This window comes from Anser brachyrhynchus (assembly GCF_964034855.1).
Source record: "Anser brachyrhynchus genome assembly, chromosome: 10".
In the NCBI taxonomy this organism is placed as follows: domain Eukaryota; kingdom Metazoa; phylum Chordata; class Aves; order Anseriformes; family Anatidae; genus Anser; species Anser brachyrhynchus.
The window spans coordinates 15,777,704-15,791,264 of NC_137705.1; the positions used below are offsets into that span (position 1 = coordinate 15,777,704).

The 13,561-nt window shown below is 42.7% G+C and overlaps 1 long non-coding RNA gene across 1 annotated transcript in view; it reads left to right on the forward strand.

The window, feature by feature from the left end:
- Positions 1–13,356, forward strand: part of LOC308200533 — a 29,871-nt gene extending 16,515 nt beyond the window's left edge. Inside the window, exon 4 of the long non-coding RNA XR_013955675.1 lies at positions 1,005–13,356. This is a non-coding gene — a long non-coding RNA (uncharacterized lncRNA). The remainder of the gene's footprint in view (positions 1–1,004) is intronic.
- Positions 13,357–13,561: the final 205 nt, after the last annotated feature.

Here is a 13,561-nt window from a genome sequence, read left to right on the forward strand (position 1 = left end):
GCTGGGTTGGAGAAGCGGTCCAGTGATAGAGCTGTCATGTTTGCAAATTTGGCACTCTAAATTAGATAATGTCGTTAATTTTAAGCTGCAGATATCAAGCACCTGGAGAGAATGATATCCCAAAAGGCAACTGTGAACTAGCTAGTGAGACCAAAGTACAAAAAAAGCATGAAACAGAACCAGTTCTGACAGGTCTTCACTTCACGCCTGGGTATAGGTATAGACACTACACAGGTATATATTGACCAGAGAACAGCTGCTGGGTCCAGTGACACTTACTGCTTGAAAAACTGTCACATCCAGACTGCAAGGGTTAGATTTTACAGGAGGACATTGGTGGCAGTGATCTTTCCTTTCAAAAGAATGGAAAGTAAGCACATAGGCCTGCAGAAACAAACTGCTTACTGCTGAGTTTTGATCTTTAGGATTGAAGTAGTTTGGTAGGCTAAGTGGGCTTTTGGCCATTAAAAACGTGAACTCAGAGGTCCCTAATTAGGAGAGAGAGTTATGATGCACAGGTTCCCCAGCCAAGGACCCGGCACTCCTGCCACAGCATTCAACTCTAACGTCTGCCTGATAGAGGATAAGAACCTCTTGACACTTGAAATCCGTATCGTTTCATTTCATAGAAGGTGCCACTAGTCCATGGGCTGGGAGCTGAGCACAGCTGTCTGCTCTTGGCCGGTCCGCCCCTCGAGCTGGCCCGCTGCTGGTGCCCCCTCACCTCCCTGCCCAAACAGCCCATTCTCAGCATCATCTTCGGCATCATCTCGCTGTTAGACAACTTTTTATGTCAGCCTTTCTACAGGTGACAAGTGACAGCTGCAGATTATAAGGAAACCTTAGAGCTTTGCCCTGTTTCAAAGCCCCTTTGTCACTTAACTGCATGCGGTCTCTTTCAGTATTTAAGCAATGCAGTTTGGGGGCTTTTCTACTTTAATACAACCTGTTTGAAACGTTAGCAGTTTTTGTTCTACATTGAAATTATTTTCCTGTTTTTACAGGTGTAAACCATCCTGAGAGGCTTACATCTCCATTTTCAGGTCTGCCTCACATCCTAAGGGAGGACATCCTTGTGCCAGAGCCTGACCTGATTTATGCTAGCTTAAAATCTTACACAGCACAGTCCTCTCAATGTATCTGGGCAGATAGCTTGACACCAGCCTGCGTAGCAGTGGCTAAACAAAAGCTAGTGATCTGTGGAGAACTCGTCTGAGGGAAATAACACGTCTTTTTTGAATATTTTAAAGGCAGAGTCTCCTGGTTTGCAGTTCTGCACAGGTTTATGCTGTACACTGAACTAAAGTCCTTCATCAGCCTCCAGCTATTTCCTTCACAAGAAAATTGACTGCTGGGAGCATTTTTTTTGCCTGTTGCTCCAGGTGAGATGATTGTTGACTTCTGTGGCTCACTGGCTGAAAAACCATCAGAAAGCAAATCTTTATGGACATCAAGATTACTAGCAATGTGAAGAGAGACAAAAGGAGATAGATTTTATCCTTTTTGTACATCTCACCTGGGAATATTTCTTCCCATCTGCAGTGGGTTTACATGGCAAGGTTTTGGTAGCAGGGACCATAGGGGTGGCTTCTGCGAGGAGAATCCAGAAGCTGCCCCATGTTAGGTAAGGGCCCTGCCGCTGGCCAGAGCTGGGCCAAAAAGCAATGTTGTTTGCACCTCTGTGAGAGCATATTTAAGACAGGAGAAAAAAAATGTTGGAGACAGCAGCTGGGAGAGAGAGAGGAGTGAGAAACAGCCTTGCAGACGCCAAGGTTGGTGAAGAAGGAGGGTGCTCCAGGCGCCACAGCAGAAGTCCCCTGCGGCCTGTGGTGAGGACCATGGTGAAGCAGGTTGTCCCCCTGCAGCCCACGGAGTACCACGGTGGAGCAGGGTTCCATGCTGCAGCCCGTGGAGGAGACCACAGTGGAGCAGGTAGACCTGCACTGACAGAGGCAGCGGCCTGTGGAGGACCCCCGCAGGAGCTGGCCACGGGCCGGAGCCGCAGCCCGCGGAGAGGAGCCCACGCAGGAGCAGGTGACCTGGCAGGAGTTGCTGCCCGTGGGGGACCCAGGTTGGAGCTGTTTGTTCGTGAGGGATGGACCCCGTGGTATGGACCCATATCTGGAGCAGTTCTTGAAGAGCTGCTGCCTGTGGGAAGCCCACGCAGGATTAGTTCGGGAAGGACGGCATCCTGTGGGAGGGACCCCATGGGGAGCAGGGGAAGAGAGTGACAGAAGCAGCAGAGACAAAGTGCTATAGACTGACCAAAACCCCCATTCCTCTGTTCCTCTGCACCTCTCAGGGGGAGGAGATGGAAGAGGGTGGATGGGGGGAAGGCGTTTTTGGTTTGTTTCCTTTGTTTCTCACTTCTCTAGCTTGTTAGTAATAGAAAATAAATCTTACTATCTCCCTACTCTGAGTCTGTTTTGCCCGTCCCAATAATTGCTGAGCCATCTCCCCGTCCTTATCTCAACCCTTGAGCCCTTTGTGTCATATTTTCTCCCCCTTTCCCATTGAGGAGGGGGAGTGAGAGAGCAGCCATGGTGGAACTAGGCTGCCCACCAGAGTAAAACCACCACACCATCCATTCTTTCTCTTTTTCTTCTGGAGTGGACATGGTTGCCTTCCTCGACATCAGCCTTGCACCCCAACCTGCACCTGATCAGGGAAGAAGAGCTGCTGCAGACATCTATCTATTCAGCCCAGTCTAGACTCCAGGGGCCACAACCAAACTAATTACAAAGATACCTTTGTCTTTGCCCTCACTGTCGAGAAATGCTGAGTGATGTACGCTCAGTGGTGGCAACAGCATTCATACATGTGTTTCATTGTACTCCAGTACCTTAGTTTCCATGGCTACCACAGAAATTGCAGGTTTGCTATACAAATTGGTAGGAGAGATTCAGAACACCAGCCCATACGCTGCAGCCTCCTGAACCTCATTCTCCTCTCCTGGGCTCAGACATGCTTCCCTCTGTCAGGGGCTGCAGCGTTGGTCTCCACCAGGTGCAGCAAGTCTTTGCCACTGCTGGGCTGCTTGTGGGGGAGATCAGCACTCAGACCAGCTTGCCCCCTTGTGCTACTCAGTTGTCAGGGAAGATGATCTGTATCTTGATGTACAGCCGAAGTGCCTGGGGGGATGTTTTGTCCCTTGTGGTTTGTTATTCTGCCGCTCCCTGGGTGTCAAGCAAGTGAGTGAAGGCATATTTTAGCATGTGATCATGGAGCTTTATGCAGAAAGACTGCAGGTAGAACATAAAGCCGGTCTGAATGGGTAAAACAAAGCCCATCCGGGCTAGTACCTGTTAGGACTGGAGACTGACATAAGGGTCCACCGGGAAGATTACAGCAATGCAGAAGCATCAGAAATATTCCTGTTGTGTCCAAGTACCTACAGCTCTGCTTTCCTGAGCCAAAGATGGTATCTGTGTGTTTATTTGCTTAGTGATTTTTTTCTATTAATTTTCCTAGTTGTTTTTGAATTCATATCAAATTTAACCTCTGCAACAGCCCAGAAATAGGCTCCACAGCTTAACTATGCACTGGTTGAAGAAAACCTTCCTCTTGTTTGAGTCGAAGCTGCTGATTTTATCTGATGCCCCTGATGACTGGTATTAGCAGCAATTATTGTTCATTTACCTTTTCCCTGACACATACAGTTGTGCAGCCCTCTACTAAATCATCCCCCTCAGTCATCTCTTTCTCAGCATTAGCAATCCTAGTCCATGTAGTCATTCATCAACCAGAAGCCATTTTATAACTTTGATTATTGCCCATCTTCATGTCCTTTGCAGCTCGAGTAAATGCTTTCTGAAAGGGATGGGGACCAGAATGGCTCATGGTTGGTACAGGCACTTTGTGGATGTCCCACTGCTTTCCTATTAAATCCCAATGTCTGGATTGTTCCTGAGCACTGAGCTGGTACTAACTGTGAGAATACCAAAATTTCCTCAGTGGTAGTCAGAAAGGCAAAGCCCATCACTCTTTGTGCTGACAGCTGTCTGCTTTGAGGAGTCTGACAAACTCCTTCCTTGGGTGCAGCCTGTCTACTGACACGTCTTGTTCAATGTGATTAAGAAGACAGCTGCTTTTGGAGCTGAGGTGGCCTCCTCAGTCATGAGATTAGGCCATCCTTCGGACCTCCATCCTTTGTCCTCAGCAGACGTTTTAATTCGTTGTTTGAGGTGCCTTCCCTGAAGTGACTTGTATTGTGATCTTGCTTGTCCTTCCCCAACCATCTGGGGGGGCAGGGGGAGATTCTGGGTTCCTCTTGTGTAACAGTGATGATTTAACTGCCGGTCCAGATACATTTAAGTGGCAGTTCTGCACTGTGGACTACTTTGGTGGTCCTCCTGCTCTGCCATCACACAATACTTTGCCTGGCCCATTCATCTGCATATCATCTGCTTTTCTGGAGGTGCAATGCCTTACTCCTACCTTCCCACTCAAAAGCTGCAGCCAGGGATCAGGATGTTTGCAGAAAGTGGTGTTCTGCACCTGAGTAGTGGCAATACAAGATGTTCATTTGACAGACCAAGGAGAGAGCTCACAGGAGGCTCTGAGAGTGAAATATCGCAAAACCTTTATAGATGCTGTGCCTACAGAAGTGGTGGGGTAGGATGCAGCTAGGACAGCACAGAACATTAATCTGAAAGTGATGGGAGATCCTCAGACCAGAAACGCTGTCCCTGATTGAGCCCGGCTTAAATTTTAGGTAATCTGTTGACCATCATTCATCTGAAGCAGAAGATTTACTGAAGCAGGCAGTTCTGCTGTTCTTTTAAAATTGTCCTGGTGTAGCTAGTTATAGAAAATTGCATGGGATGGTAATTCCAGAAGTTATCTGCTCCTGTTACGGCCTATGGTACTGATGGAACGTGGTCAGAAAACACAGACACCATGCCCTGAAATCACCATGCTGCTTACAGTGCGTGCATTATGCCTGGTACATTCAGCCAACCAAAAAGTGTGTTTATTTGGTGATAATCAAATCAACAGTGTGTGTTATTACGTGTGTGTGTGTGTTATTGCAGTTATTAAATAGCTTTTCTAAGGTTCATAAAAAAGCCATTTTTAAGTAGCATTTTGCACCATACCACCATGAAAAAGAGTTAGTGAGGATTTTTAAAAGGTCTGTTAGCAGTGCACCACTTTAGTTAAGCATTGTAATTTTGTAAATGAACTCAAAAAATCATGAATAAAACATGAAATAGATGAAGCAAGATGAATAGAGTGTTAGAAGAAGATCCAAAATCTGTTTTGGCTAATGCTTGTAACATTAATTCTCCAGAACTGCCTTCTTCACACACTGCTAACTGAAACTGCTGCATCCATTCAAATACCTACACTGCTGTAGAAAAGTTTCTTCTACATTTTCATCTTTTACCGACTTGAAATTGGAGGGGAGTGACCATGAAGGATGCCATATAGCATTCTAGCATCTAAACCAATTTAACTCTGCCCTGAGAAGTCACACAGCATGTGTTTAAGATAGTTGAAGATTTTGTTGCCAGATCAAAATAAATCCATGCTAGAGATGTGGGAGTTTTAATGTTCTCTTATTCTTATGGTGGATCTAAGTGCAAGTATCTTTGCAATAATTAATACATTTATTTTATATTTTTATTTTAAGTGATATGTTAATTCTAACTTGCATCACTTACATTTACCCTGTAAGTAACATGATTTCAGTTTCAGTTTTCTAGAACATTTTCTCATAGCCTTTATGATATTGTTCTTTGTGTTTCTGCTTAATTTTGTGTATTCTGACTAAATGTGTTGAAACAGAACAATAATGTGGAATATTTCTAATGGTTTTATAATAACAATATTGACATAAATTTTGAGAAGCGAGCGTATCAGCTTTCTGTTTCCCAAGATTAAGAGCATCACCAGATTTATGTGCTAGCAATACTGCTCCCTGCCCTAATAATGTGTTTTGTGAGTTTGTCCTCCAAGTTTAATGGAGGACAGTGCTAGCAATCTGGAAAAACTGGCAACGTTACTCATTATAAAATGCCTATTTACATATATTAAATATGCCTTGCTAAAGTCTAACGACTAGACGTCCCTGAACATCCCAGCAGCACTGAACCTCTCAGATGCCCACACAGCACTCTGCCCATCTCTGCTGGTTGGCTGGGTTAATTTATGCAGCTGAGTCAGCTGATAATCACTGCAAACAAAATAGATCCAGATGCTTACTGTAATGCACTGAGTTCTTTGGACAGGGACATTTACCATCACTATAGAAAATAATGAAGCATCGAGTCAGGCAAAAGGCCCGTCTACCACAATATCTGTCTCCACCAGTGGCCTGTAGCAAATGTCAGGGAAACAGCATAAAGACAGGGCATGCGTACAGTAGTGCTACTTAAAATACTCTTGCAGTCTTCAGTGATCTGCAGCATAAATGTTTCCTAAGCCGGTGATGGTGCCTGTTTCGCACAGCCTTGACTGAGTTTTCTTCCTTTTATCACTCCAATAAGTTTTGAATCCCTATGAACGCTTGCATTTACAGCCTTCTGTGGCAAGGAGGTCCCTTGATGAGGGAAGGATCGTCATCCATCTCACACTGCTTGTCTGCCTGAAGTAGTAGTTCTAGGGGAGGGATTATGAGGTGGAATGTGTAGAACAGCTCTTGTCAAACCTCTGCCTCAGAGCTTCTCTTTGGGCTGCTCTCAGAGGTACGCAAAGGAGATTTCCACAAGGCAAGCTTTGAATGCAGTCATAACTCACGTTCAGTGGGCAAAATGCAGCTGGAAAGCAAAAAATGAAGGTTTTGGATGAGCTTAAGTCTCCTCAACTGTATTTTATCTCCTCTGTGTATTTGCAGCTTAGCTTGCTTAAAAAATAAGTGCTCTTGTGGTGGTGGTGTTTGAAACAACTCATCCTCCATCATTTGAAAAATGATGTGAATGCTGGAGTAGGGCTGGACAGAGAACAACACATAAGAAAATTTAGAGCATCTTTAAAATCCAGGTTTGCTTCAACTTGTTATGCTGCGGGGACTGAACTGCTGCTGTATGTTAAATCATTTTTGCATGCTGGTAGTTTCTCCAGCAGTTGCCACTCTCCTCTGGCAACTCCTGCCTGCCTTACTCTTGCATGTTGATCCCTGTTATAATTTATCATTGTTACATCTGCCCCATTCTGTACTCTGATTAATTTAGAATCCCATTAGCCACAGTTGGCTGTCAGACAAAGGAAATGCCTGATCTTATTTTCAATATAAGACATGCCCTCTGCTCTGCTGCACGCCAGAAAATTTCCAAGGAGTGATAAGACTGCAGCTTTGATAGGATTCCTACGTTTCTCCAAGGATTTCTTGAAAATGTGGCAGCTTGGTAGTTGAATATTAGATTTTTAAATTGCACAGTGCAGTGTTGATGTATGGTCTGCAACACACAAAGAAATTCCTGAAGAGCTGTCCGCTCCTTGTGCTCCATGAGAGCAACCCTTCCTCCCCAGCAGGCACCGTTCACCATCCAGTGATGCTGCAGCAGCAGGAGGACCTGGCAAAAGCCACTGCTTTGATCCGTAAACACAGTCATGCCAATGGCAACTGTGTCCTGTTTCAGGTTAAACACAAAGTTTGGCAGTCCTTTGAGAAATACTGACACAACCTGAATTGAACGTGTTCCTTGTTTTTTTCTCTTCTTGTTGAAAGAGCAGTATGCGTGTAGAGCATTGTTTCTAGGACTACACGCTGTATGCTCCCTTCAGCATTTCTCATAAAGCCCAGAGGCCTTGCACAGCATTCCAGAGATTGCTTATACATGTCGCCTTTACCTAGAGATCCAGTCATGTTCCTGTAGGGATTACAAGTCCTTACTCATCAAATGTTATTTTAAATGCAACATGATTTGCTTTTTCATGTTGAAGATGCTTGGCAAATCTTCAAAATCTCTGCTTACTTGTTATTGTGTTAATATTTGCGATTTTCCTTCAAAAGACAGTGTGTCTTCTGCAATCTTCCCGTGAAATCACGCTGCTTAACAGCTTAAAGTCTTTAAAACTGTGGGTCTAATTTGTTCTCTTGGACCATCTGATGCTTTCTACTAAGCAGTAATAAAAAAAAACAAAAGAAAAGTTTTTTGTTTTTTTTTTAATGTTTGCTCCTTAACTGTGCATCCCTCAGGCTGGGTTCAGCTAATCTCTGGGTTTCAGCATCAAACGTTATGGTATTTATCTGTAAAACTCATTTTGTACTACACAACACTCTCACTTGAAAAAAATCCCCAACCCAAAAACTTTTCATACGTGATACAGTCATTTTCTTCTACCAAAGAAAAAAGTGGTTTCAGACCACTAAGCAGCTGCAAAGTTTTCTATAGACCTTATTTCTCTGGTGTTAGCTGAATTGTGCATTGTACTTTACAGAAACAGAAAGAAAGCCTGGTTCTAAAGCAGTGTCTGCAAAGCCTGTAAATGTCAGTCAGTCCTCTCCAGATCAAAAATTAATTGTGCACCCACCATGAGGAAGCTAGCAGGTTGAAGCACTTGTAATATTGTGCTCTGTCAGGTTATTGCGTTTTCACCTCAGGAAGTTCAGCTTCAAATGCCGTGTAAACCACCTTAGCTGGTCACTCTGGAGCATGTAGGCAATATACACAAAATGTTAGTAAAAATACATCAAGCACCCCCCACTGGCAGCTGTTTAATTACCAATCGTTTGCTGCTAGCATAGAGGAACAGCATGTGGTCGTCTTGGTACTTCATTAGTGCCATCCAGTTTTGGCTATGTCAAGGTTTATTTTGTGGTCAGCCCTTTGAAAACAGATACATCAAATGTAATAAAAATATGACCTGTAGTGGTAGCGCTGTCAGGGTAGCAAATAATGCTTTACTGAAGCGAGACCTTTCAGCCTAGTTTTCACATGCTTATAGTTTCTTTTTGTTGTTGTTTTGAGCTGTTTTGAGGAAAAGAAGGATTTTTTTTTGAGAATTTTTATCTTGTATTGTTCTTCAACAGAGCATTATGCGCAGGGCTTTGAGTCGCTCTGTTACGACGGGCCTGCAGGGGATTCAAGGTGTGTACAAAGGTTTAATCCCTCTTCTTTCATCCACAGCACAGCTCCCCAGCTTATTTGGCCCCTCAGTCAACCCAAAGGTTAGTGAGCACCAAAGCACACTGCAGAAATGCAATGTCTGCAGCTGCTTTAACAGGGGAAAGCATCAGCTCTGCTGCTGCCTTCTCCTCCTTTAATTTAGGGCCCCACTCGGGGCAGTTGTGTTTAAATGACCAGATCCCGTTCTATGTTCAGAGAGAATGAAATTAAACCGAGGGACTCCTTAAATAAAAATCTCACTGAAGTGTCTAATACATTCTTGGGCCTCTTCCGCCATCACGTTTTTTGGTTTTCCTTGCTCAGCATGATAATCGCAACAGCTCCTGGATTTATAGACTGGAAGGGGATTAACACATGCACAACACTATCTTTCAGAAGGTGCAGTTTATGGTTATCTTTCTCCTGCTGCTAGTCCCATCTATTGATTTCCAGCTGCTGATTTCTTACCTAAGTCTCGCTGCAGAGGGAAGCTTCAGTCAAATAAAAGGTCCATACCTGCTCCTCCCAAAGGGCTCAAGGTTATTTACATCTGTTTCAGAGAGAGGACTGGGGCTCTGTGATGGAGCCAAGATCATCTTGCTGACTCCCACATGGTCAGCCTTGTTCTTCCTGTCACGGGCACTTAACGAGGCCAGCAGTCAAGCAAGTTAGGTGCTTTGTTTTTGGGGTTGGATCTCTTCTGAGCTGCCTCTTCTACGTTTTGCTGGGGAGGCCCTGGGAGCATGGTAAGGTATTCAATTTCCAGGACACGGCCATGTGTCACTGCCACACTTGGTAAGCACTGTGATCTCCAGCTCCAAATTTTTTTCTGCTTTTTCTATTTTTTCTTGAATAGATGACCCTCCATTTTTGTTGCATCATGCTGTTTGCTAGGTAGATGCTATGTGCTATCAGCCAGACCAGGTCACCAACAGCTTCAGTCAGCTTTATTCATTTATCTTGTCATCTTTCCAGCCAAGCCCCGTGAATAATTGTCATGATGCCATAACAATATTGGTTCTATGGCTTGGTTTTACTCGAAATTGCTTAAAAGAAATGTGATTCTCTGGCTTTCTTATTCCCTCAGCTAGTTTAGATTCTGGATTTGACAAATGCTACATACTCACTCTTTAAAATTCTGCTTGGTGAGTTTTCTGGACCCAGTGCTGGCATACATGTTTAGCACTAATTAAGTAGGGATCATGAAATAAAGCTATTTGGATAATACAGAGAAAAAGATTCAGATGGGACTTTATACCCTGCTTTTTCATGAAGAATGTGGACTCTGTGAAATAAAGTGTTTGTGGGAAGATAGAGGTTTAGAAAAATAATTTCTTGGATCCCATTCTTATTAAACATGGAAAGTAGGATCAATCTCCTGAGTATCTGGCTTCTGGTATTTAAGGTGAAAGTCTCAGGTTCAATTTCCTCTTTCTGCAAAGCAGACCAGGAACTTGAATCCAGATTCTTTGCACATGCAACTTGTGTTCTAATAATGGTGTAGCTGTTGGAGAGACACCAGCCTTTTATAACCTTATTTTGCATAGTCTATTTTGGAAGAACTTGTGATTTTTTTTTTCTAAAGGAGTCTGGGGGCAAAGTATTCCCAAAACTCAAAAATTTGTGCAAAGGAAAGCATTTTACTGCTGTGCTATAGTACAGACTTTACAGCGGATAGCACAGATATAGCAATGGTGTTTGCAACTCTAAAATACAAATCTGTAGCTTTCCTTATCATTTCATACTTTCACTGCACAAAACTCATATTTTCTACAGCTTTTAAAGAAAAGCTTTGCTTGTCACTGCAGCAGGAACAGCCAAATCTTGTGCTATGGTCTAAAAATATCCATACCAAGCTCTAAGAACCAAGTTGAAAGGTTAATTGTACCTTCTATGCTCAAATGTAGGATTATTGATTAGGAATACTTCTTTAAAAACAAGATTTTTCCATACTTCTAAGCTTTACTGCCCATATATTGCCAAAGGCAATGCTGCAGCCCAGCTAGTTGGGTCTGCTTTCAAGAATCAGTAGCTCTGAACTCCGCTCATCAGTACAAATTCATTAACTGAGATGATCTTGGTTTCTAGTGAATAACACATGTATATCCAGCATTATGTTCCAATCTTACTTTGGCAATACGCTGATTTTAATGGCTTGAAATCTTGTTTTAATCTTGTTACAACTGAGATATAAGAAATGCAATCTATAATACTTTTATTTTGCTGTGTCTACTAAATTGCTAACTCTGTACTTTAAAAATATTCCTATACATGAGGTTATTACTATCATCTATATACAATATGAACAGAATACATATACCTTAAAGATGTAATTAGTCACCTACTCTTTTTTTCCCCATCTTTTTTAATGAAAGCAAATTCTCATTTTCTTTTCTGCCTCTTCTCCCAGATTCAACTTGGCACACAAAGAATCACCACAGGAAATAATGCCAAGCACTTTCTCTGGGGATTCCTTTGCCTTGGCTGCTGACTTGTAAATTTTTTCCTAGTTTAAGGTTCAATTGAAAAATGCCACTCATTTGTAGTCTGCTAAGTTTAAGAAGCAGAAAAATGCAAGGTGAGGAGGAAAAGCACTATCCAAATCAAGTCATTAAATTCCACCTATTCAAGAAGTCATGGTATCTTTTCTGAGATATTTGCTCTGTTATATTCCTCATGGAGGAGACAAACGCCTCAGTTAAGCCAGCTGTCAGGTTTAGTGGGGCTGAGCAGTATATTACCCTCCCTGCCCAGCGGCACACTAGTAACTTCAGAGCTCTGCCGCAGATAATGTATAAATGGTGCCTTGTTAAAGTGTTAGCCTCACATCTAGAGATATCAGCATCTCTCAGTGCCTGGCATATTTCCTAAAAGTTTACAACTGCCAGTTCGACTGCTTGCATAAAAATTAGCTCAAGGACGTTAGCATGGTTGCTAATATAGTGAGTTTGAAACTCTGAGAAGCAGTCAGGCATAGTTGCATTCTATGTCCTAGTTACGTTCTTCTTCCTTCCCTCCAAATACTCTAGCTATAGAGATGAAAATCTTCATTTGTGCTTTTTAATCAGGGAGTTCATGAAGGTAGACACAATGACATATTTCTGACTCTGACAGGGAACAAACAGATGTGCTTTCCAGATCTAAGTCCGTCTGTTTGGGAACTGTGACAGAGCCACCAAGGATGGGCAGCATCATGTTCACCATGGCCTTGTTTCCCAGGAAGTCCAGCATCCCTCGAAGGACTTCTCCTAACCAAGCACAGGCTGGTGAACTCTGTAGCGTGATTCAAAATTGCCACCATCTAGGACAGTCATGAATATTAAAGCGCACTCTAAAATGATTATATGGAGGTTGCCCCGCCTTGCTGAGTAAATGAGCTTTTCCTCTGTATTCAGTCTTTTGGGTGACATAGATTTGTAGTGGTGTTTTGGTTTTGTTAGTACCGAAGAGTCAACACAGGTCAGTGAGCAAACTGAATTGTCATCTGTCTGCGTGAAACAGAATTGCTGGTTACGTCTTAATCAGCAGCGAGCCTGGGGAGCCAGAAAAACCCTTCTCAGCCCAGTCTGTCTTGGCGGCATGCGCCAAGGAACTTTCTGGGTGCTGGCACACAGGATGCTCACAGCAAACAGCCCTTGGGGAAGAGCCAGTGCTCCTTGGTTTGCCCAACATGTGCAGAACCACTTTGTGCAGTGAAAGTGAACAATTTTTTTTTTTCACTTTTATGTTCTCTAGCAGACATCAAAATTGGTTTCCCGAGATTAGTGCAGTATATAATTTTAACTCATTTTGTATAGCTCTACTCTTTTTTGCACAGGAAGTTTTTTTCTCATCTCTAGCGTGATATGCTTTGGCAAAAGCAATTTTATTCTTTTATCAGCAGCAGCTTGGGATGGGCATAATATTTACAAATGATGCCATGAACAAGTTATGCAAATCATCCAAATGAGAACCAGTAAGCTTTTATATCCTGCCAAACAATCGTGTATTGTAGAAATGCCATGTTTTACAGTCAATTTGAGAAATGTTTTAGAGACTTTAAAACATTAGTGCCCTATTTTTCATATTGCTCAACATATCCAACAGGATTCATTAGTGCCACCAGTCCAACAATACAACCTTTGGAATAGGAAGAAAAAAAATAACTGTAATAGATTTTAGAAACCTAAGTGACTTTGAAAAGCTTCTTGGAACTTCATAATACTGTCAATTTTTTAAAGATCTTGTCTAAAATTGAAAACCTGTATGAATGTAAAGAGGCAATCTGTGCCTTTCTACTAGTATAAAAATACACTTTCCTAGTGCATGTAAATGAGCCATTATAAAATAAATCAGCAAAAAGTAATGGATTCTCTTAACATATTAAGCTCTCCAAAGGGCTCATCTATGCTGCAGAATTTACTGGTGACTGAGATGAGAGCTGAGCTAAGGATCAGTGACATTAACAGTGATTTTTAACATCATTCCAAATTCCTTTTGACGATGTCCTGAAGGGTATCAGTTTTAGGAGG